This window comes from Bombina bombina, chromosome 11 (genome assembly GCF_027579735.1).
Source record: "Bombina bombina isolate aBomBom1 chromosome 11, aBomBom1.pri, whole genome shotgun sequence".
Taxonomy (NCBI): Eukaryota; Metazoa; Chordata; class Amphibia; order Anura; family Bombinatoridae; genus Bombina; species Bombina bombina.
This window is the reverse complement of record NC_069509.1, coordinates 178,837,315-178,862,314: the sequence shown is the minus strand read 5'-3', so window position 1 is coordinate 178,862,314 and position 25,000 is coordinate 178,837,315. Positions and strand designations below refer to the sequence as shown.

Below are 25,000 nucleotides of genomic sequence, written 5' to 3'. Positions count from 1 at the left end.
AGTCCATCTCCAGAGATCTTAATGTTCTTGTGTCCACTGTGCGCAATATTGTCAAGAAGTTTACAGCCCATGGCACTATAGCTAATCTCCCTGGACGTGGACTAAAGAGAAAAATTGATCAAAGATTGCAACAAAGGATTGTTCGATTGGTGGATAAAGAACCTCAATTAACTTCCAGACAAATTAAAGCTGAGCTTCAGGCACAAGGTAAAACTTTAAGCTCTTAAGAAAGACGGTTTAACACCTTTGAAACGCGTTGGACAATAAAACAAGTGAATACTTTTTATGAAGGAGTTGTTTACTCGATCTACAATAAACAGGCTGAACACTTGTAACTTATCTTGTGAGTACAGTATTATTTGGGCTCTCCTTTTACTGGCATATTACACAATTGTGAATTTTCCTAGTGCCTTATCTCTGCGAGTGAGTTTGGAAAGTGTCCCAAAGAGTGTTCTCAAGACCGGATGTGCCCCTGGGTCCAGCGCCTCTTATAAGATACAGCACAGGGTACAAATGTGTCAGCTCACACTATATGTCACCATCTGAATGAAAAGGGGCGCTATGGTAGGAGACCCAGGAGGACCCCACTGCTGACACAAAAACATAAAAAAGCCAGATTGGAGTTTGCCGAAACTCACCTGAGGAAGTCAAAATCCTTTTGGGAAAATGTGCTGTGGACAGACTAAACAAAATCACAGCTTTTTGTTAAAGCCCATCATTCTACTGTTTTCAGAAAAAGAAATGAGGGTTTTAAAGAAAATAATACAGTCCATACAGTCAAACATGGTGGAGGTTCACTGTTTTGGGGTTGCTTTGCTGCTTCAGGCACTGGATGTCTTGACTGTGTGCATGGCGTTATGAAATCTGAAGACTACCAAAGAATTCTGTGGGCAATGTAGGGCCCAGTGTCAGAAAGTTGGGTCTCCGTCAGAGGTCATGGGCCTTAAAGCAGGACAATGACCAAAGCACACGTCAAAAAGCACCCCGAAATGGTTTAAGACAAAGCGCTTGAGAGTACTGAACTGGCCAGCAATGAGTCCAGATCTCAATCCCATAGAACACCTGTGGAGAGATCTCAAAACAGCAGTTGGGAAAAGAAAAACCTTCCACAATCTGAGAGACCTGGAGCAGTTGGCAAAAGAAAATAGGTCCAAAATTCCAGTAGAGAGGTGCAAGAAACTCATTGATGGTTACAGTGATTGATTTCAGTTATTTTTTCCAAGGGGTGTGCTCCAAATATTAAATTGAGGGTGCCAATAATTTTGTCCAGTCCATTTTTGGAGTTTTGCGTGGAATGTGTCAGATTTGGCTTTTTTCTCCACTTTTTTGTGTCATACCAATACAAACAAGAGAAATAAACATGAGAATGCAACAATTTCTGGGCGAAGTGATGCATTATCTGACAGAAATACAGGGGTGCCAATATTTTTGGCCATGACTGTATACATACATATTTATATATATAAAAAAATGTGTCTTGAGTACTATCTGTATAACATCTCTAACAAACACTGCAAAAAGAGCTCCCAACACATGCACATCCCTGAGCTTACCCCAATATGCTCTATGTTTTTTAAAACGGTATGCTTTATCATGATTTCTATGTCCCATAAAATTCTGATGTGCAGATCTTACTGGTTAAGCATAATGTGTTTTTTTTTAGCTCTGCCTGAATTGTGTGTCAACCATATAGTAACATGACCACAAATTCAAGTGCAAAGTTTTTTGTTATATGTCTGCAACAATAGGTCAAACAGCTGAAAACACTTCCTCACTTTTACCCTTCAGTGCCACCCAAGGGAACCCACAGCGTGTGCTTCCTGTGCCAAGACCACAAGCTCCTGTGATTTGCGTGGTGAAAATACTGAGGTAATGACGTTCTCTAGTAGCACAGGGGAGGTTATCAAATAAAAACATTTGTATCTTTATATTTATATTACACACATACACAATATATATATTAAATAGTAAGTGTCACAGCTTAAATATTCCAGGCAGCAAAACATTTAGAAAGGAATGTCAGACTAGATTTCCTCGCCCCCCCTCACTTTTCTTACAAACACAACAGGAATTGCTTTGCTCACAATACAGATGTTTGGAAGCAGAATTGAAGTTTACATCTGGAATGGAGACGAGCTTCTTCAGTCAGCAGATCATGGCAGACTGTATGTTATAGTGACCCTTTAGGATCAATCAGCTTGAGTGCAATTACTATAAACATTGTACAGAACTGTCGGAAATACCCACACGTGGTCGAATTACATTTTCATTCCTATTACTAGATGTAGTTTATGTGAAGTAAATATGTGTTAGTGTCTCACAAAACGAACTGCCCTGTAATTAGAAAAAATACAGCCTTAGTGAAAAGCTACAAGTTAATTACAGTAGAACAATCCTGGCCTATCGCATGGGCTCAGTGTTCTTCAGCGGTGCACTAACCATCCCCATGGGCTACGTAATCACTGACAGGTCTGTGCATGTTTTCTTGTGCATTTTCATACTCAAACAAGACGGCATTGCAGGGTCGGTCAGTCTGGGAGAGGATGCAAATTGTATTTTCCCCTTTAGAATGTGAGCACAAAAGTCTATTTGTACTGCAAAACAACTTGCATCATTGTGGTATAGAGTAGGAAAAGCACAGTCTAGTAATTGCAAAAGGCTAGCAGCGGCCAATATGTTCAAGCCTATCATTTTTAGAGCTAAGTTAAATGCAAAGGGGGCAAAATAATTAATGAGAGAATATTACAAAGTTGTTTTAATAACTATAACTAAACATTTTATATTAAAAGGGACATGAAACCTAACTTTTTTTTCATGATTTAGGCAGAACATACCATTTTAAACAACTTTCCAGTTTACTTCTATTATCAAATGTGCTTCATTCTCTTGGTATCATTTGTTGAAGGAGAAGCAATGCACTACAGGTTTCTAACTGAACACATGGGTGACCCAATGACAATTAGTATATTTATGCAGCCACCAATCAGCAGCTAGAACCTAGGTTCTTTGGTGCTCATGAGCTTGCCTAGATAAACCTTTCAGCAAAGGATAACAAGAGAAGGAAGCAAATTAAATAATAGAAGTAAATTGGAAAATTGTTTAAAATCTGCATGTTCTGTCTAAATCATTGTCTAATTATGACTTTGCTGTCCCTTTAAACTCTCATGGTATATACTGTCCCTTTAATGATGAGGCTCTACAATGATAAATGTAAAAGCAAACAATATTCCAGAGCGGAGCTGTCCAAACTAAGGCTTTGAGGGCACAAAACCCTATCTGTATCTCTGGTCTCCCACTTTCTCATCCATCATCACATTTAACCACAGAAGACCCCTTCTTTTGCATCTAGCACAGGGCTCGACAAACCCAGGAACCAGCGAGCCACTGGCTACTAGAATTTTACCCCATGGGTTCTAATGTGTTGGGTTATTCTCCATATCTATATAAAAATACTTTCTCCCGGCTCCAAAACCAGTATAACTTAAGAAATGTATCTGTATATAATTCTCAGGCTGCTTTAAATAGCATTTATATATTACTGTTGTTTTGCTATAGAACATATAAGAGAACTTGCGTGTGCAAGCAATAAGGGCAGGTGAAGTTTGTACTACAAAGAAATGGTGTTTATAACTATATACACTAAACCAGTTGGATCTACAATATCGCTTTGAACATACTATCTGTGGGACATAAAGGTCGGAACAGATAGGCAGACTCGAGACGAGTTTTCTGAGTGCTGATTGGTAGGCGCTAGTCGAGCCCCTAGAGTACCGGGTGTTACGTAAGACGCTGAAGACACGAGGAATTCAACAACTGAGAGATACCGCAGGACGCATAGGATACCCTGCTGCCTTGAAAGAAAAAAACTTAAGGTACGATCTTTGACAGGAATCTCATATGAGGATTATCTAACGCCAACAGATACTTAATAGTGCACAGCTTTATTACCGAGACTTTACTTGACTTAAAACATCAAATCCCAATGTTGGTCACAGCGGACTTTTCACATTCCTAATATATGCTCAAGTTCGTATATGAACAACTTTGCAGTGTTTTAAATTTGAAGTGTTTTTATATGTGAACTCTGATACATACAGATATATTTGTCAAGTCGTTTTTTAGATATTTTTAACATAAGTTTACAGAGACTACAGGAAATAGTAATATATACTTCTTCTGAAAGTCAGAAGCAATTTAAGTCTCTTAAAAAGACACAAATATCTCAATTTTCTGTAAACTCTGTAAACAACTAATGTCATTTTATTAGTGATATTGGTATCAGTTTCTTTTAATGAATTTTTATAAGAGACGTCTCTAAAAATCTGTTTACTTATTTTTTTAGGTCTATTTAATGATATTGTCTAATTTAATGTATTATTAAATGATAATATTTTCCTTACTTTTTCTATGTTTGATTTTTGTATATACATATATTTTCATTAGCATTTATAGATTTACTCTTTGAACAATCACTTAATACACGGCCATTAGGTATCTTTAGCTTTGAGCGCCCTTACACCCCCAAATTTCTCTTTTAGTATATTTTTTAGATTGAAGGATCTAATTATCTTTCTAAGGAGTTTGATACTTATAAATTAACACCTAGCGCACTATTCTCACACCACTTGCTTTGAATTAAAGGATACCAGGAACCACTATGTAGCAAGTTAGACTTAAATTGTAACGAAAGCTTTTTAAATAATATACATTTCTATTACTAAATGCTACTCCTTTATGAACCCTATAGTTGGCCTAAAAAAATATTTATATAAAATGTATCTACTGTATAAAATAACTAATAGTATTAAGAAGTTGTTGCTATTTGATTTGATTTTGAATTTATCATATTGGGAATAATAGAGTAATGACTTACTATGTGTCTTTGCTTCACTTACTAAGATTATGAATTTGTATTGTTATTTAGTAGAATGCAATATAACGACTAATGAAACATATCTTCAACTAGTTCGTATGACAATGTGAATGAATTTGTAAGACCAACAGTTGTTTAAAACGGCACTTTAAGGGTTAAAAAAGGCGGTATAACACAACCCTTTAAAAAGAAGAATTTATTCATTAGCAAGTCATCTTGATAAAGGCACCCAGTGCCGAAACACGTAGAAGTGACTTGCATACCAGGATTACAGAGTATAACACTATACTACATTGTTTGGATTTCAGAAATTTTGATCTTTGTCTTTTTGAAAAAAGAACACTTTCTAAAGACTCCGATTGGTGGATTGGGTCAGGTGACTTAACGTACACGCTGACAGTGAAGACGCTGTGGACACGCTTGGGAGTCACAAGGAACTCAGCGTGAGGAGCCTACAGCTGACGAGTGTGTCAGAAATCTTAACCAACAGCCGAGAAGTCTGTCAGGTACGTTTTAAACAGCACAAGAGCCGCCCTTGGATCCGGTAAGGAAACACAGACTGACCGGTCAGTTTAAAAACTTACTTGTGGCCAAGACATATGCTTTGGAGACAGCTAACCTACAGTATCTAATTGGGAATCCAATTAAAAAAAACTTTATTCACATAAGACAATAGGCTATGAACTAACCGCTTGCATAAACTTGTATACCGTGACCATCAAAGCTATACTAAGACAAACTAATTTGCTAGTCTTGTATTTATATGATCAATTTGAGACTGCTAACCCCTGCTTGTGCATACGCTCCTGCTTTGTCATAAGACTATTCTAACTTTATCTAGTTATTTTTATGTTGATATATTGCATTTGTTCTATGAGAATTGAGTGTACATTTATTGAGATAGCACATTGTTATACTTTTAGATATCTTTTTCTGAGTGTTTAGTTTTGTATGTTTTAGTTTTAATGATGTGACCACATCTTGAATTAATTATTTGAGAATTTTATTTTTATTTTCTTAGTGCTTACTCATTTTAGAGTACTTAAATATGAAATGTTATTGAATTTGTTTTTATCATTGAATTAAATTATATATTTTTGCCATTTGAATAACTATTGAGTTTTATTAAATAGATTTACCTTGAGCAATTTTCAGCTTATAAGTCTGTATTTAACCCTTTGACTTTTGGAGCTCTGCTTAGAGCGCCACTCTACATCCACTTCTTAGCAATTTTAAGCAACTTTCTAATTTACTCCTAATTATAATTTTTTCTTCATTCTCTTGGTATCTTTATTTAAATAGCAAGAATGTAAAGCTTAGTAGCCTGCCCATTTTAGGTTCAGCACCCTGGATACCACGTGTTTATTGATGGCTACATTTAGCCACCAATAAGCAAGCATAACCCAGGTTCTGAACAAAAAATGGTCCGGCTCCGAAGCTTTACATTCCTGCTTTTTAAATAAAGATAGCAAGAGAACAAAGAAAATTGATAATAGGAGTAAAATAGAAAGTTGCTTAAAATTGCTGCTCTATCTGAATCATGAAAGAAAAAAATGTGGGTTTATTATCCCTTTAATTTTTTCCCCATGTTTTGGATTAACAGTAGTAACAGGAATGTGTGAAAGGTTGTAATTGATGGACTTTTAAGTCTTTTTTTTCCAGACTACATTACTATGTAATTATGAATCAAACAGACTTTTCACATTAACAGAATGTTTAGAGAAATGAAACCCAACATTTTCCCCATCATGATTCAGATAAAACATACAATTTTAACGCCCCGTTCTATTCCGTCCTAACCGCGCCGGGCTTTATCGCCGTTAGGATGAAATAGAACGTCCGAGCCGTTTGGCTGTCCTGAAGCAGACGGCGCTTCTTGGATGGGATCGCGGTCTGGAGGGCGTGCCTAGTTCAGAGGGACGCCCCTCTGACCCGATCCCATCATTGAAATATCGCGATCACGTGCACCATCACGGGATTTCAATTTGTCTACATTGGAACGTTGTTCAGATGTAGACAAAATGACCCTGTCATGAAAGGGTTAGTTAGTTCTCTTGGTATTCTTTGTTGAAAAGCATACCTAGGTAGGGTCAGGAGCTAGCTGGTGATTGGTTTCTGCTCATATAAGCCTGTTGTCATTAGCTAGATCCCAGTAGTACATTGCTACTTCAACAATGGATACCAAGAGAATGAAACAATATAAGTAAATTGAAAAGTTGTTTAAAAATGTATGCTCTGTCTGAGTCATGAAGCGAAAAAATTGGGTTTCATGTCCCTTTAATAATTTGTTTAGTTATTTTGATACAATTTGTAAAAACTCAATCACTTGTACAAAATCTGACCGTATCATACTAATACAACAAGCTCAGGTTTGGAATTTATAGGGAATACATGACACTGGAGGTTAACCAATGCCCTTTTCATTTCGTAACCCAGAACTAAAAGTCTAAAATGTTCAGAGATATTTCTGTATACAGGTAGCCCTCAGTTTACGCCGGGGTTAGGTTCCAGAAGGAATGGTTGTAAATTGAAACTGTTGTAAATTGAAACCCAATTTATAATGTAAGTCAATGGGAAGTGAGGGAGTTAGGTTCCAGGCCCCTCTCAAAATTGGCATAAGTAACACCTAATACATTATTTTTAAAGCTTTGAAATTAAGACTTTAAATGCTAAACAGCATTATAAACCTAATAAAACAATCACACAACACATATATAACAACATTTTAAATTAGGGGGAGATAAAAGGTGAGTTTAAAATCCTCCACTACACACAATATGAATAACTGCACTAACCCTAGCTAAGTTTATAAGCTGTGTGAACAGCAATACTTTGGCGTAAAGGGAATCTGCTGAAAAGCAGACTGAAGTAAAAAGGTGTCTCATTGTGTACTTAATTTGCATATCTTACCCAGAATCCTTTGCTGCATTGGAAACAATGTAATTCAGAGGTTTTCTGTGGGAAAACAAGCCTTCGGGCCTGTCTAGATTTGTTAATGAACTACACAATGAGCTAGCTCTCTCTCTCTCATTTAAACTAAGTACATTTACATAATAAGTAGTGATCTGTTTTTTTTCAGTCTCCACACCTTTTTAAAAAACGTTTGCTTTCATTTGCAGGTACAGGAGTGAGCAAAGAGACAGTGATGTGTAAACAGTTGCTCTGGCATGAGAGAAAGAGAACGGAATGAAAGGGAAGGCGGGGGGTGAATGAATACACAAACGGAGGGGGCACAGAAATAATTAATAAAATGAACCTGTATATATTATGTATAAAACTATCTGCTCTAATGTCATAACATACTATTATAATGCATTGTAAGCTCACATGAAAACAATGTTATCGCGTTGTTTAAAGGGACAGTCTAGTCCAAAATAAACTTTCATTCATTCAGACAGGGCATGCAATTTTAAACAACTTTCCTGTTTGCTTTGTTCTCGTGGTATTCTTAGTTGAAAGCTAAACCTAGAAGGTTCATATGCTAATTTCTTAGACCTTGAAGACCGCCTCTTATCTGAATACATTTAGACAGTTTTTTTACCACTAGAGGGTATTAGTTCATGTGTGTCATATAGATAACACTGTGCTCACACATGTGGAGTCAGCACTTATTGGCTAGACTGCAAGTCTGACAAAAGAACTGAAATAAGGTGGCAGTCTGCAGAGGCTTAGATACAAGGTAATCACAGAGGTAAAACGTATATTTATTTTTTTTACTTTATTTTATTAATCCAACAGGGTATACAGATATGCAGGATAAACAAAATAGCCATACAGGGCGAGAGAGAGAGGAAAAGAAAGAAAAAATGCAGAACAAAAAATACCAATATACCAGACATTGTAAATTAAGCGTATAGCCACATACACAGGGCAAAATAAAACTACGTGCATATCCTAGCATAACTCTTGACCTATTTTTACTCTAAAATATTTCCTTTTACCCAAAAATAAGGGCTTAGAGTATTCACTGTTGGGGTTTTTCAACTTTTGCAATTAAACAAAAAAAAAAAAAAAAGTTATCATCCCATCCTCCCCCCACCGGTAATACGCAACTGTAGGTGTTACCGGAAAATATTCTTATCCCCCACTTCGAGTCTCAAATAATTATCTCACGAAAACCAGTTACCCAAGCTGGAAGGAACAACTCAAGTATAACCAACTCTAGAAAGGCTATAGAATTTAAGAAAGGCAGTAAAATACGTCTTTGAATAGGGAGAGGATAAGACTTAATTAGCGGAAGCCAATCCAGAAGAAAGATTCTTACCCTACTATCCACTAAAAATTTAGTGTGGAAAGATTCGAATAAGATCTGGAATTGAATTTCTTTAAGGAAACAAGAAAAACTCGGAGCTACATGACTCTTCCAGCCCTTAGCTATTAACTGTCCTGCTGTCAAAATAATTGTATTTAATATCTTTATCGGCCGATTCGGTCGTAGGTCTGAATTTGTTAGAAGAAATATCTCTTCAGCAGAAAACAGGCCTAAATCTTTGTACAACTTGCCATACCAAAACCTGATCTTTTGCCAAAACTGTTGCACTTTAGGACAAGACCAGAACATATGAAAGATGTCAGCCTTTTCAAAAGAGCAACGCGGACAACAAAAAGCTTGAGTCGGATAAAATCTGGACATTTTATCAGGGGCGAGATAATAGTTATTAATTAATTTAAAATGGGCTTCTGTCCATGAAACAGAAATCTGTAACTTTTCTAGCTCCAGAAAACTTCGCTCAATTCTATTCTCTAGTTGCGGGAAATACCTTTTCCAAAAATTATATAAATTTATCTGTAAATAATTCCCCCTGTTTAGCCAAAAGAATGTCGTAAATCAAAGATATTGAAGAACGACCTAGCGAAAATTAGCGGATTATACTCTTAATGTCAATCCAATCAAGGAATACTGCAGTGTCCCACTTCTGAATAAATACATAATGCCGTAGCTGGAAATAGGCATACAGATTCGAACTAGGTAAATTGAATTTCTGAAACAATAACTCTGACGTAAGCAGTTGGTTAGAGTTGAATAACTGATGGATATAAACCAATCCTACTTCTGCCCAAAGTCTAAAAACTCTCTAATACCTGGCATGAATTCAGGATTACCTACTATCGGGAAAAACTCTGAAAATACTGGTGAGATTTTCAAAACCCAACATATTTTATGCCACGCCATGATGACATTTTTAAAAGAAATCAATTTACATATATTTAACGGTAGACTTTTCAAAGGACAATGGAGGATATCTTTTAATGCAAAGGGAGAAATCAAAAATGATTCTAACTCCAACAAAACAAACTTATTTGACTCAGTAATCCAATCAAAAGCTAACTTGGCTAAACACTCCCAGTTGTATAATCTAAAGTGTGGCAAGGCTAAACCTGCATGTGACCGTTTTTGCATCAGTCTGATCAAGCTAATCCTTGGTTTTTTATTGCCCCAGATAAATTTGGATTGCCAAGACTGTAAGTCATGGATATCTCTATTGGTCAATAGTAACGGGAGATTTTGTAAGAGATATAAAATCTTTGGAAGAATAATCGTTTTAATTAAATTAACTCTTGCTGATAAGGAAATTGGGAGAGAAGACCAATTTTCTAGTTCATTTTTAATTTTCAACAAAATCGGCAGAAAAACAGAATTTATGTTTACCTGATACATTTCTTTCTCCTACGGTGTATCCGGTCCACGGCTTCATCCTTACTTGTGGGATATTCTCAATCCCTACAGGAAGTGGCAAAGAGAGCACACAGCAGAGCTGTCCATATAGCTCCCCTTAGGCTCCGCCCCCCCAGTCATTCGACCGACGGTTAGGAGAAAAAGGAGAACCATAGGGTGCAGTGGTGACTGTAGTTTACAAAAATAAAATTTAAACCTGACCAAATGCCAGGGTGGGCCGTGGACCGGATACACCGTAGGAGAAAAATTTATCAGGTAAACATAAATTCTGTTTTCTCCTACATTGGTGTATCCGGTCCACGGCTTCATCCTTACTTGTGGGAACCAATACCAAAGCTTTAGGACACGGATGAAGGGAGGGAACAAGTCAGGTAACCTAAACGGAAGGCACCACTGCTTGTAAAACCTTTCTCCCAAAAATAGCCTCCGAAGAAGCAAAAGTATCAAATTTGTAAAATTTGGCAAATGTATGCAGTGAAGACCAAGTCGCTGCCTTACAGATCTGTTCAACAGAAGCCTCATTCTTGAAAGCCCATGTGGAAGCCACAGCTCTAGTAGAGTGAGCTGTCATTCGTTCAGGAGGCTGCCTTCCAGCAGTCTCATAGGCCAACCGGATGATGCTTTTCAGCCAGAAAGATAGATAGGTCGCAGTCGCATTTTGACCTCTCCTCTTGCCAGAATAGACGACAAACAGGGACGATGTTTGCCTGAAGTCTTTAGTTGCTTTTAGATAAAACTTCAAAGCACGAACCACATCAAGATTGTGTAATAGACGTTCCTTGTTAGAAACTGGATTAGGACACAGAGAAGGAACAACTATTTCCTGGTTAATATTCTTATTGGAAACCACTTTTGGAAGCAAACCAGGCTTGGTACGTAAAACGACCTTATCTGTATGAAACACCAGATAGGGTGAATTACACTGCAAAACAGACAATTCAGAAACTCTTCTAGCAGAAGAAATAGCAACCAAAAACAAAACTTTCCAAGATAGTAACTTAATATCTATGGAATGTAGAGGTTCAAACGGAACCCCTTGAAGAACTGAGAGAACTAAATTTAGACTCCATGGAGGAGCCACAGGTCTGTAGACAGGCTTGATTCTGACTAAAGCCTGTACGAACGCCTGAACATCTGGCACGGCTGCCAGACGCTTGTGCAACAAGACAGACAAAGCAGATATCTGTCCTTTTAGGGAACTAGCTGACAGACCTTTCTCCAATCCTTCTTGGAGAAAAGATAGAATCCTTGGAATCCTAATCTTACTCCACGAGTAACCCTTGGATTCGCACCAACAAAGATATTTCCGCCATATCTTATGGTAAATTTTCCTAGTAACAGGTTTTCTAGCCTGGATCAGGGTATCTATAACTGATTCAGAGAACCCACGCTTAGCTAGAATTAAGCGTTCAATCTCCAAGCAGTCAGTTGCAGAGAAACTAGGTTTGGATGTTGGAATGGACCTTGGATTAGAAGGTCCTGTCTCAAAGGTAGCTTCCATGGTGGAACCGATGACATATTCACCAGGTCTGCATACCAAGTCCTGCGTGGCCACGCAGGAGCTATTAGAATTACCGAAGCCTTCTCCTGTTTGATCCTGGCTACTAGCCGGGGGAGAAGAGGAAACGGTGGAACCACATACTCTTTACCACCCCCGTGGAGATGCTACTAGTTAGAGCGGCAAAGAGAATGACTGGGGGGGCGGAGCCTGAGGGGAGCTATATGGACAGCTCTGCTGTGTGCTCTCTTTGCCACTTCCTGTAGGGATTGAGAATATCCCACAAGTAAGGATGAAGCCGTGGACCGGATACACCAATGTAGGAGAAATTTAATTTATACCACTTTGCAGGATTTCTATGCAAGATGATACCTAAATACCGAAAAGACTCCACCACTTTGAAGGGGTGATCTACCCACTTAGCACCATTCCTATGTAACCAAAGGAGTTCACTCTTGTCATAATTAATTTTATACCCTGAGAAAAGGAAAAAGATTTAAATAACTGCAACACTTAGGGAATAGTATATTTTGCATTATCCAAAAAAATCAATAGGTCGTCCGCATAGAGAAGAGTTTTTAACTTGGAAGAACCCAGAGGAATCCCGGGTAAACTATCCCTTAGTAAAATGGCAAACGGCTACAATGCCAAATTGAAGAGCAGCGGAGAAAGGGGGCATCCTTGCCGAGTCCCCCTTTTAAGCGATATATATGGAGAAGAATGGCCATTGATGCAGAGAAATGAGATGGGATTTTTATATAAGTTCCTGATAAATTCTAAAAACTGATTCTTGAATCCAAATCGTTCTAGCGCTGAAAATAGATCATTCCAATTCACTGCATCAAAGGCCTTCTCCGCATCTACCGTGAGGATTGCTGCAGAGCTGATCTTCTTAAAGTCATCACTCTTAGGGTCTAAGTTCCAAGCAAAGTCCAAAAAAGAGGTTACTTTACGAATATTCTTAAGAGAATTCCTATCCTTCATAAACCCTGTTTGGTCTGGATGAATGACTTTATCCAGTAAGTTGGCCAACCTAGACGAGACAATGGCGGTCAATAGTTTATAGTCTGCATTTAGAACAGAAATGGGTCTATAAGACCCAGGATCCTCCGGGTCCTTACCTTTCTTTATGATCAAAGAAATACGGGCCGCCGAGAAATAATTTGATATTGAATTGCTAGAAGAGAAATAGAAGTTAAACAAGTTAACTAAAGATAGCGTATATTAAAAACGTATGTTAATATAACTGTGTTGGTTATGCAAAACTGGGGAATGGGTAATAAAGGGATTATCTATATTTTAAACAATAAATATTCTGGTGTAGACTGTCCCTTTAAAGGCTGCTGCATTATGCTGAAATAAAAAAATCCTGTTATTGCACTATTATTATTATACTTTATTTATGAAGCGCCAACATATTCTGCAGCGCTGTCCATGGGTACAGTTCATTTAAATAAAACAATGATGTAAAATTTGTAAGAGACAAGATACATTTTGACAAACACATACAGGAGGAATTGAGGGCCCTATTCCCGTGGGAGCTTACAATCTAGAAGAGTATGAGGTTGAGAAACAGGAGGCGAGGACTGCAAGAGTGAGAATGCTGTTATATCTACTTATTACCTATGTGTAACACCCGAGTGGGTGTTTCGTGTCACTTTAAATGCTGATATTGTATTGCAGCTGAGATCATGCTGATGTTGCTGCAGCAGTTGTAGACATAGCACTTCCTTAAACTCCTGCTCACAGTAACTGGAAAAATCTTGCAAAAACTCATCTGACTTGAAGACAGCTGACCACACACTATCGCTGAGATGTTAAACTGATCAATATCACTTAAGACCTAATCAGCTCAAAATATGTATCATTATAGACTGCAATGATTTCTGTGTAAACAGTGGTACATGTAGCATTGCACTGAGAAATCTAATGCCCCATGATGCTCCAAGCCCAAACAATTGTATCTATTTTTAGCTAAATACATAATGAGGGGTCCCCCCCCAGACACCCACACACACACAGATATAGATAGATATATAAATACGTGTGTATATAGTTACACTCACCGGCTACTTTATTAGGTACACCTTGCTAGTACCGAGTAGGACCCCCATTAGCCTTCAGAACTGCCTTAATTCTTTGTGGCATAGATTCAACAAGGTGTTGGAAACATTCCTCAGAGATTTTGGTCCATATTGACATGATAGCATCACGCAGTTGCTGCAGATTTGTCAGCTGCACATCCATGATGCAAATCTTCTGTTCCAACACATACATAGGTGCTCTATTGGATTGAGATCTGGTGACTGTGGAGGCCATTGGAGTACAGTGAACTCATTGTCATGTTCAAGAAACCAGTTTGAGATTATTTGAGCTTTGTGACATGGTGCTTTATCCTGCTGGAAGTAGCCATCAGATAGGTACACTGTAGTCATAAAGGGATGGACATGGTCAGCAACAATACTCAGATAGGCCATGGCGTTTTAACGATGCTCAATTGGTATTAAGGGGCCCAAAGTGTGCCAAGAAAATATCTCCCACACCATTACATCCCCAGCATTAACTACCTTAGAGGTACCGGTTTGTACCACTAGAGTATGTGATAAGTTATACCGCCTTAGGTGCTGTGTACTGAATACAGTTTACTGGAAAGCAGTAGAAGACTGCAAAAAAATGTACACATGGGAAGCACTCAAATTCCAAAAGGGAATATGAGTGCTTCCCATGTGTACATTTTTTTGCAGACTTGTACACAGCACCTAAGGCGGTATAACTTATCACATACTCTAGTGGTACAAACCGGTACCTCTACGGTAGTTAATTAATTTAACAGCCAATTCCCTCTCATCCTTATAGTAGTGCCATTGGGTTGTTTTTGCTAACTTTCTAATTTACTCCTATTATCAATTTTTCTTTGTTCTCTTGCTATCTTTATTTGAAAAATAAAGTCCAGAACCTTGGACAGCACTTTTTTTGGTGGATGAATTTATCCACCCATCAGCAAGATCAACCTAGGTTGTTCACCAAAATGGGCCGGCATCTAAACTTACATTCTTGCTTTTCAAATAAAGATACCAAGAGAATGAAGAACATTTGCTAATAGGAGTAAATGAGAAAGTTGCTTAAAATTGCATGCTCTGTCTGAATCATGAAAGAAAAAATGTGGCTTCAGTGTCCCTTTAATATCATCTTGAACCAGTCTGCCCATTCACCGCTGACCTCTGACATTAACAAGGCATTCTCGTCCACACAACTGCCAATCACTGGATATTTTATCTTTTTCAGGCCATTCTCTGTAAACTCTAGAGCACGTATGGCACTAACAACCATGCCACGTTCAAAGTCATTTAAATCCTCTTTCTTCCCCATTCTGATGCTCGGTTTAAACTTCAGCAATTCATTGTATATATATGTATATATATATATATATATATATATATATATATATATATATATATATATATATATATATATATATATATATATATATATATATATATATATATATATATATATATATATATATATATGTGTGTGTATGTGTGTGTATATGTGTATATGTGTGTGTGTGTGTGTGTGTGTGTGTGTGTGTGTGTGTGTGTGTGTGTGTGTGTGTATGTATGTATATATATATGTTAAAATAAGTTAATAGCAGTTAGAGAAATCAACTAGATGTTCTAGGGAAGACAACAGCTGGATAGAAAAAGGAAGTTGTTGAACACAGAGTGCTGACAGTCATGGAAGGTCATAGCAAACCTGGGGATTTGTTTTTAATAATTATCATCTCTCCCTTCTCGCTCTTAACTATCTTTCTCAACTCTCTCTTAAATCTCTTTTTACCCTCTCCCTTCTCTCTCAGGCCATATCTTATCTTTACACTATTTATTTCCCCTCTCTCATATCTCTTCACTCTTTTTCTCCATTCTCTCTTAAAGGGACATTAAACACTTTGAGATGGTAATATAAAATGATAAATCACATAAATAAATAAAAATCTGCAATATACTTTCATTATTTATTTTGTCCCCTTTTCTTTTTATTCCATTCTGAAATTGTGAGCTTTTCAGTTCCTGTTATAAATGGAAGCGCAAATTCCACACAGCTATTGGCTGCACACTCTAGTTACCTATTTATAACTGTCTCTAATTGGCCAGCAGAGAAGGTAACCTAAGTAACAACATGGCAGCTCCCATTGTTTTAGAGAGACTAAAACTTAACACTTATTTTGTCAATATTTAACCCCTTAAATGGCCATTATACAATCATTTTTTCTTTGCATAAATGTTTTGTAGATGATCTATTTATATAGCCCATAAAGTTGTTTTTTTAAATAAATGTATAGTTTTGCTTATTTTTAAATAACATTGCTCTGATTTTCAGACTCCTAACCAAGCCCCAAAGTTTTATGTGAATACCGTCAGCTACCTTCTCCAGCTTGCTCCTGTTTGTGTAAAGGGTCTTTTCATATGCAAAAGAAGGGGGAGGGGGGGAGGGTCTTATTTCTCACTTGCAGTGGGCTTTCCAACTACCTTTTCAACAGAGCTAAACTGAAAGCTTCTAAGTAAGCTTTTAAACCATTTTATACTGGATTTTTATATCAGTATCTGTGCATCTTATTCTTTATAGTAGTGTCTATTACATGCAGTTATATGAAAATGAGTGTATACTGTCCCTTTAAGGACCAAGGACATACGCCGTACGTCCCAAAAAAAAAATACACTTAACGACCGAGGACGTATGGCGTACGTCCTTATTCTTGGAAAGCGGTGGAAGCGATCCTGATCACTTCCAGCCACTTTCCGGTTATTGCAGTGATGACTTGATATCGAGGCATCCTGCAATAACTTTCCTTGGCCATCCGATGCAGAGAGAGACACTCTGTGGCCCTCTCTGCACCGGACATCGATGGCCGGTATCTTTGGTTAGTGGGAGCCAGTCTGGGAGGCGGGTGGGTGGCCATCGATGGGCCGTGTGATGTGGAGGGGGGGCACGCACGGACGCTCGCGCATGCACGGGGGGGGGGGGGGGCGGGCGGGAACCGCTACACTGCAGAAAAAGATTTTACAAAAAGTGGCAGAGAGGGGGGATAAAAAAATAAAATAAAAATTATCTAAGGGATCTGGTAGGGGATGGGGGGTTGGTCTTGGGGGGGGGGGGGCAAGCTACACTACAGAAAAAATATAAAAAAATATATATTTTATTCTAAACTGGGTACTGCCAGTACCAGAGGCTGATCTCTACACTAAAGCTAAAATTAACCCTGCAAGCTCCCTACATGCTACCTAATTAACCCCTTCACTGCTAGCCATAATACACATGTGATGCGCAGCGGCATTTAGCAGCCTTCTAATTACCAAAAAGCAACGCCAAAGCCATATAAGTCTGCTATTTCTCAACAAAGGGGATCTCATAGAACCTTTTGTGCCATAATTGCACAAGCTGTTTGTAAATAATTTCAGTGAGAAACCTAAAGTTTGTGAAAAAGCAAATCTTTTTTTTTATTTGATCGCATTTGGCGGTGAAATGATGGCATGAAATATAACAAAATGGACCTAGATCAATACTTTGGGTTGTCTACTACACTAAAGCTAAAATTAACCCTAAAAGCTCCCTAATTAACCTCTGCACTGCTGGGTATAATACACGTGTGGCATTTAGCGGCCTTCTAATTACCAAAAAGCAACTCCAAAGCCATATATGTCTGCTATTTATGAACAAAGGGAATCCCAGAGAAGCATTTACAACCATTTGCGCCATAATTGCACAAGCTGTTTGTAAATGATTTCAGTGAGAAACCTAAAGTTTGTGGAAAAAAAAATGTGAAAAAGTGAACAATTGTTTTTATTTGATCGCATTTGGCGGTGAAATGGTGGCATGAAATATACTAAAATGGGCCTAGATCAATACTTTAGGTTGTCTTCTAAAAACAAATATAAACATGTCAAGGGATATTCAGGTATTCCTGACAGATATCAGTGTCCCAATGTAACTAGCGCTAATTTTGAAAAAAAGTGGTTTGGAAATAGTAAAGTGCTACTTGTACTTATTGCCCTATAACTTGCAAAAAAAGCAAAGAACATGTAAACATTGTGTATTTCTAAACTCAGGACAAAATGTAGAAACTATTTAGCATGGGTGTGTTTTGGTGGTTGTAGATATGTAACAAAGTGTTTTTTTTTCCATTTTTTCCTCATATTTTATCATTTTTTTATAGTAAATTAAAAGATATGATGAATATATATATGATATCTTTAGAAAGTCCATTTAATGGTGAGAAAAACGGTATATAATATGTGTGGGTACAGTAAATGAGCAAGAGGAAAATTACAGCTAAACACAAACACAGAAAAAATGTAAAAATAGCCTTGGTCCCAAACGGACAGAAAACGGAAAAGTGCTGTGGTCATTAAGGGGTTAAACAACTAATGAAACTTTACAAATACACCTACATGTTATTCTCATACTAATCTTTTTATTTTTTAATGCATCATTCTATCTGCACTTTCGCTTTTCCTTTCCAATCTCTCTCTCCCTGCCCTGTTTACCCTCTCAGAAGTAACAGTCAGCACTAAAGGAGCCCTAGAGGAACAACATACCCTTATATCCAGATAATAGTTCTAGCACAGAGCCCAAAAGTGTTTGTCAGTGCTGCAATAGGAATGTACATTGCGCAAATACAATGTGCTACTTACAACATGTCACCAAACTTCAGACTCAACATTCATTAATTAACTTTCACTCGCCACTGTTAAATTTCCATTCGCCATATGCACACACACACATAAATACATGCAGATTAGGGCTGGGCAATACGGGAAAAAATGAAAAACGTGATTTTGACCATGAAATATCCTGATTTTTTAAAATTAACTCAAAGCTAGCAGGGACAAGCCCCCCACAAGACAGACAGTTCATCTTACACATCTGATCCTGCAGCCCCTTAAGCTTAGTGCTGCCGCTTAGTAGAATCATTAGGCACAATAAAAATATATGTTGTGAGGAGCTACAAATTACAGCCCACAGTAGCGGCTGCAGGAAGGTCTACAGAATAATATACCAGCACTGCCGTCCTGCAGTCACTACTGTGGGTTGTAATGTGCAGCCCCTCACTACACGTTGTCCATATCCAGAAGGGGAAGAAGCACAAACAAGTAATAGAGCAACAGGCAGCGGACGGTGAAGTCTTGGCCCTTCTCGCCCGTTAAAGAGTTCCGGCTCTGCAACTTCTTTCTGCGGTTCCCAGTGGTACCGTTAGTGTTCCTGCACGCCCCTTTAGCCTGGTGACTCGCGCAGCTCTGCACCTGCATAGCCGCTGGAAGCGAGCCACGTGACTGGGGTCCTGCAGATAACGGGGCAGGCGTCACGGCCCCAAGTCTGCCCCCATTCCCGCTCCTCACAGCGGAACCTCGACAATGGTGGTGCAGCAATTGAAGTCACTGCCACGCCCCTTACCCGCATGTAGACACAGCGAAGCCCTCTTGTACATCATAGGTGACGTCATAGTGGGCAGGGTTAAAAATTGCATACTCCCGCATCATGAGATTAATCGTGCAGCCCTAATACAGGTACATACACATGCACCCGCACCCACATATATATATATATATACATATACACACACGCTCAAGTGTGGGATCCAGCACTCACTTTTGTACAAAGCCTGCAACAGCCGGGGTGCAGTTCAAAACCTCAAATCCAATAAACCTCTTCAGGAACAGCACTCTCCATTTCTGTAAGTTACTTTATTAGTTAACATTTTCGGTGTTTCCATCGTCCTCATATACTTTTAGTCTGAGGACGGGGAAAACCCCGAAAACGTTAACTAATAAAGTAAGTTACAGAAACCGAGAGTGCTGTTCCTGAAAAGATATAGATAGAGATATTATATATATATATATATATATATATAAATAAAATCAGAGCTCGATTATCTCGGGCACCTTCAAAATTGTGTTTGGTGGTGCCTTCATTTTCTTCCCCTTATCTGTCACTATTGACCATTTTCCCACCGCCACACTGCCCTTGGTCCTTCGCTAGCCATCTGATTAATTTACTTCCCATTGCGGCTGGCGACGCCCTAAAGTTTAGACTGTGAGAAAGGGGAGTTTGGAGCTGGAAGCAAGTGCATGACGAGACAGGGATACAGACTCTAATGGGGATACTGAATCTGTTGGTACACGCTCAATAGGAATACTGGGTGGGCGGTTCTGTAAGGAGTGATGGGAAGTGCTGCAAGGAGGGATGCGGTTACGGAAATAGCCGAACAGCAGTGGAAAACAGATCTTCACGGGGAGACTGTTTTAGTTATAACACCGGCCAGCAGGGAAAGTTCAAACTTTTCAGTAAGTTATTTTAATAAATATAGATTTTACTTTGCAGTTTGTGCTGCCTGCAGTTGTGTTTAGGAAGCTCCTGGGGCCGGGAAATGTGAGGCAAGCTCCAGGACACGGGACATGGTGGCAACCCTAGTATTTGGGATATACACAGCAGTCTTACAAAACAGTTCCCTTTACGTTTCGCACTGAGCAGTTAATGAGGAGAGCATGACAGAATCTTGCATCTCTGCCATAATAATTTACAGTTGGTCTATTATTAGGATGTGATTCACATTGTCTAGAAATCAGCGTGAGCACACAATTACCAGTAAGCCCCTGCAGCCATCACCGACTAGCCTTATTTTCTTCCTGTGTTTTTTCACTGCCAACTGATGGAATGCAACATTCTACACAGTGATTGCTGGATCACTGCAGGAGCTCATGTATATTTGAAAATGGATTCTAGCATTTCTAGGGGAAGTGGGGGGAAAAACACAGGAAAATTGGAGGAAAATAGGGCAAAGCAAATAATGAAAGTCCATTGCAAAGTTTCTTTTAAAAAAAAAAAAAACCAACAACAAAAACATTTACCATTCTGTGTTAAAAAAAAAATATACGGCTAAATTACGAGTTTTGCGGTATGAGAGGTGCGGTGCTAACTTGCACGTTATTGTCACCGCTCACTTACCTACAGCGCTAGTATTACAGATTTTCAGAAACCCGGCGTTAAAAGACAAGAAGTGTCCGTAGAGCAAAATTGTGCTCCATACCGCACTCCAATACCAGCGCTGCTTAAGTCAGCGGTGAGCTGGTTGTACGTGCTCGTGCACGATTTCCCCATAGACATCAATGGGGAGAGCCGGCTGAAAAAAAGCCTAACACCTGCAATAAAGCAGTGTAAAGCTCAGTAACGCAGCCCCATTGATTCCTATGGGGAAAACACATTTTATGTTTACACCTAACACCCTAATATGAACCCCGTGTCTAAACACCTCTAATCTTACACATATTAACCCCTAATCTGCCGCCCCGATATCGCCGACACCTACATTATATTTATTAACCCTAATCTGCAGCTCCAGACATCGCCGCCACCTACATTATACTTCTGAACCCCTAATCTGCTGCCCCCAACATCGCTGCCACCTACATTATACTTATGAACCCCTAATCTGCCGCTCCCAACATCGCCGACACCTACATTATATTTATTAACCCCTAATCTGCTGCCCACAACATCGCCGACACCTACATAATGTTATTAACCCCTAATCTGCCGCCCCCAATGTCGCCGCCACTATAATAAACATATTAACCCCTAAACCGCCATACTCCAACATCGCAAAAACTAGTTAAATATTATTAACCCCTAATCTGCCGCCCCTAACATCACCGCCACCTACCTACATTTATTGACCCCTAATCTGACGCCCCCAACGTCACCGCCACTATATTATATTTATTAACCCCTAAATCTAAGTCTAACCCTAACACCCCCTAACTTAAATTTAAATAAATCTAAATACAAAATTACTATCATTACCTAAATAATTCCTATTTAAAACTAAATACTTACCTGTAAAATAAACCCTAAGCTAGCTACAATATAACTAATAGTTACATTGTAGCTATCTTAGGGATTATATTTATTTTACAGGCAAGTTTGTATTAATTTTAACTAGGTAAAATAGTTACTAAATAGTTCATAACTATCTAGCTAAAATAAATACAAATTTACCTGTAAAATAAAACCTAGCCTAAGCTACACTAACACCTAACACTACAATTAAATACATTCCCTAAATTAAATACAATTAACTAAATTCAAAACAATTAGCTAAATTACAAAAAAAACACTAAATTACAGAAAATAAAATACAAATTACAAGATCTTTAAACTAATTACACCTAATCTAAAAGCCCTATCAAAATAAAAAAGCCCACCAAAAATTTTAAAAAAAACCTAGCCTAAACTAAACTACCAATAGACCTTAAAAGGGCCTTTTGTGGGGCATTGCCCCAAAGAAATCAGCTCTTTTACCTGTAAAAAAAATACAACCCCCCCCCCCAACAGTAAAACCCACCACCCACACAACCAACCCCCCAAATAAAACCCTAACTAAAAAAACCTAAGCTCCCCATTGCACTGAAAAGGGCATTTGGATGGGCATTGCCCTTAAAAGGGCATTTAGCTCTATTGCAGCCCAAAGTCCTAACCTAAAAATAAAACCCACCCAATACACCCTTAAAAAATCCCAACACTAACCCCCGAAGATCCACTTACCGGGAGAAGTCTTCATCCAAGCGGCAAGATGTCCTCAAGGAAGCCGGCAGAAGTCTTCACCCAGACGGCATCTTCTATCTTCATCCTTCCGATGCGGAACGGCTCCATCTTCAAGACATCCGGCGCGGAGCATCCTCTTCAATAGACGTCTTCTTGCTGAATGAAGGTTCCTTTAAATGACGTAATCCAAGATGGCGTCCCTTAGATTCCGATTGGCTGATAGAATTCTATCAGCCAATCGTAATTAAGGTTGAAAAAATCCTATTGGCTAATGCAATCAGCCAATAGGATTGAACTTCAATCCTATTGGCTGATCCAATCAGCCAATAGGATTGAGCTGGCATTCTATTGGCTGTTCCAATCAGCCAATAGAATGTGAGCTCAATCCTATTGGCTGATTGCATGAGCCAAAAGGATTTTTTCAACCTTAATTCCGATTGGCTAATAGAATTCTATCAGCCAATCGGAATCTAAGGGATGCCATCTTGGATGACGTCATTTAAAGGAACCTTCATTCAGCAAGAAGACATCGATTAAAGAGGATGCTCCGCTCCGGATGTCTTGAAGATGGAGCCGTTCCGCGTTGGAAGGATGAAGATAGAAGATGCCGTCTGGGTGAAGATTTCTACACGTCTGGAGGACCACTTCTGCCCGTCTGGAGGAAAACTTCTGCCGGCTTCCTTGAGGACATCTTGCTGCCTGGATGAAGACTTCTCCCGGTAAGTGGATCTTCGGGGGTTAGTGTTAGGATTTTCTAAGGGTGTATTGGGTGGGTTTTAATTTTTAGGTTAGGGCTTTGGGCCGCAATAAAGCTAAATGCCCTTTTAAAGGGCAATGCCCGTCCAAATGCCCTTTTCAGGGCAATGGGGAACTTAGGTTTTTTTAGTTAGGGTTTTATTTGGGGGGTTGGTTGTGTGGGTGGTGGGTTTTACTGTTGGGGGGGTTGTTTATATTTTTTTTTTACAGGTAAAAGAGCTGATTTCTTTGGGACAATGCCCCGCAAAAGGCCCTTTTAAGGGCTATTGGTAGTTTAGATTAGGCTAGGTTATTTTTTATTTTGGGTGGGCTTTTTTTATTTTGATAGGGCTATTAGATTAGGTGTAATTAGTTTAAAGATCTTGTAATTTGTTTTTTATTTTCTGTAATTTAGTGGGGGGTTTTGTAATTTAGCTAATTGTTTTGAATTTAGTTAATTTTATTTAATTTAGGGAATTTATTTAATTGTAGGGTTAGGATAGGTGTTAGTGTAACTTAGGTTAGATTTTATTTTACAGGTCAATTTGTATTTATTTTAGCTAGGTAGTTAGTAAATAGTTAATAACTATTTAGTAACTATTCTACCTAGTTAAAATAAAAACAAACTTTCCTGTAAAATAAAAATAAACCCTAAGCTAGCTACAATGTAACTATTAGTTATATTGTAGCTAGCTTAGGGTTTATTTTACAGGTAAGTATTTCGTTTTAAATAGGAATTATTTAGTTAATGATAGTAATTTTTATTTATATTTATTTTAATTATATTTAAGTTAGGGGGTGTTAGGGTTAGACTTAGATTTAGGGGTTAATAAATTTAATATAGTAGTGGTGGCGGCGACGTAGGGGGCGGCAGATTAGGGGTTAATAAATGTAGGTAGGTGGCAGCAGTGGGGCGGCAGATTAGGGGTTAATAATATTTAACTAATGTTTGCGAGGCGGGAGTGCGGCGGTTTAGGGGTTAATATGTTTATGATAATGGTGGTGATGTCCGGAGCAGCAGATTAGGGGTTAATAATTTTATTATAGTGTTTGTGATGCGGGAGGGCCTCGGGTTTAGGGGTGGTAGTGTACTTTTTAGCACTTTAGTTGTGAGTTTTATGCTACAGCGTTGTAGTGTAAAACTCATAACTGCTGACTTTAAAACGCGGTACGAATCTTGACGTGATAGGGTGTACTGCTCACTTTTTGCCCTCCCAGGACAAACTCGTAATACCAGTGCTATGGAAGTCCCATAGAAAAAAAAGACTATACGCAATTTGCGTAAGTTGATTTGCGGTAAGGCCAAAAAAGTGTGCGGTGCCCGTAAATCTGCAAGACTTGTAATACCAGCGGTAGTAAAAAAGCAGCGTTATTAGGCTTAACGCTTCTTTTTTACTCATAACGCAAGACTCGTAATCTAACCGAAACTTTGCAATGCACTGTCATTTGATTTGCCCTATTTTCCTTAAATGTTACCGTTTTTTTTCTACTGCCTCAGAAATGCTAGAATCTATTGGCAGATATAAAATGAGCACCTGCAGTGATCCAGGAGTCACTGTGTGGAATGTTGAATTCCATAATTTCTAGGGCAGTAAAAAATAGGAGGAAAATAGAACAA

The 25,000-nt window shown here is 38.5% G+C and overlaps 1 protein-coding gene across 2 annotated transcripts in view; it reads right to left on the bottom strand.

The window, feature by feature from the left end:
* LITAF (lipopolysaccharide induced TNF factor) overlaps positions 1-25,000 on the bottom strand; it is a 45,722-nt gene that overhangs the window by 13,619 nt on the left and 7,103 nt on the right. Inside the window, exon 2 of one of the 2 annotated variants that reach the window (XM_053695227.1) lies at positions 14,115-14,473. The exons of the other annotated variant lie outside the window; for it this stretch is intronic. The gene's annotated coding sequence lies outside the window, so the exon portion shown is untranslated. The remainder of the gene's footprint in view (positions 1-14,114; positions 14,474-25,000) is intronic. 2 annotated transcript variants of the gene reach the window in all.